We start from the raw sequence: 1,533 nt of genomic DNA, 5'->3' as shown, positions 1-1,533 counted from the left end.
TTGCTTCATACACACACACACACACACACACACACACACACACACATACACACAAATACATTTATACTGTATCCCCAGACGACACATTCCTGCCTACACAGATATTTTTTCACGCACATGTACGTCCCACTGTGTGGTACTTTGGGCAAGTGTTTTCTACTTATAGACACGGGCCGACCAAAGCCTTGTGAGTGGATTTGGTACACAGAAACTGAAAGTCAGTCGTGTGTGTGTGTGTGTATGTGTGTGTGTGTGTGCGTGTGTGTGTGTGCGTGCGTGTGCGTGCGTGCATATGTGTGTGTATGTGTGGGTGCGTATGTATGCGCGCGTGTGTGTGTATGTGTGTGCATGTGTGTGTGTGTGTGTATCTATGTGTGTCTTTGTGTTTGTCCCCTACTACCGTTTGACTACAGGCGTTGGTTTGTTTACCTACCTGTAACTTAGCAGTTTGACAAAAAGTCATCGATAGAATAAGTACTAGGTTTAAAAAAACATAAGTACTGAGATCGATTTGTTCGACTAAGCCCTTTAAGCCTAATAGCTGGAACAAGTAAAAGATGAACGATACACACACAAATAACCAGATACAGAACATTCATGTACACACCCACATACTAGGCATCGAAATATTTCGTACAGTACACCATCCACAGACAAAAACCTTAGACGATAGACGTGTGCGCATGTGTGTGTGTGTGTGTGTGTGTGTGTGTGCATGCGCGCTAACAACAGTTTGACTTAGCTCCATATGATTTAAAGCTTCATGGGCGCGTATATATCATATATCGGAAGATGAGTATTGGATCTAAAACAAACACAAGACGACTTCTAGATAGACCTCTTTTGGTCAGCTCAGGTCACGTAGTGTTAATGCTACAGGAGCATTATTACGCCTACGTACTCGCACAGGATGTTGGCAGGAACCTCCCTCTATATTGGCGGCAAGCTGTGGTGAAGTGGTTGGGTGTGGTATTGCCATGGATTAGTAGCTCAGTCATTAATGTGTTGTCCAGCCCGCAGCTACTCTGTATACTGCCTTTATGGCAAATAAAATGAAATAAAGTAGCTCAGTCATCGTTCAGTAGAGTCTTAGCCCAGTAGCGTCAGTTGTTTTTACGTGGATGTACGTAAAAAATGAGACTGGATAACCAACACAAATGGGTAATGTGAGTAATGTGTAGGGAGAATGCCAATGATACTTCATTTGATGTTGGAGAAGTCGTTCTGATGTTCGTAGTCAATATGGGCAACAGTAATTAAATACTTTATCCATATGTGTGGGGTAACCAGACCCAAGTCAGCATATCTGGATTGTCAGCTACAATGGCTTAAAGTTCATTAACAGAGTGTATCTGGTGACAACAATAAGATAGTTCATGAATATTTCCGATTAGTGGAGTTTGTGTATTCTCTCACGAAGAGAGTTTGCATTTGTGAGTTACATATGAGTAATATGTTGGGGGAATGCCAATGATATTTCATTTGATGTTGGAGAAGTCGTTCTGATGGTTGTAGACGGGGGGGGGGGAAATT

This window comes from Octopus bimaculoides, chromosome 24 (assembly GCF_001194135.2).
Source record: "Octopus bimaculoides isolate UCB-OBI-ISO-001 chromosome 24, ASM119413v2, whole genome shotgun sequence".
Classification (NCBI taxonomy): Eukaryota; Metazoa; Mollusca; class Cephalopoda; order Octopoda; family Octopodidae; genus Octopus; species Octopus bimaculoides.
The sequence above is the reverse complement of the archived record's forward strand: the minus strand, read 5'-3'. Positions refer to the sequence as shown.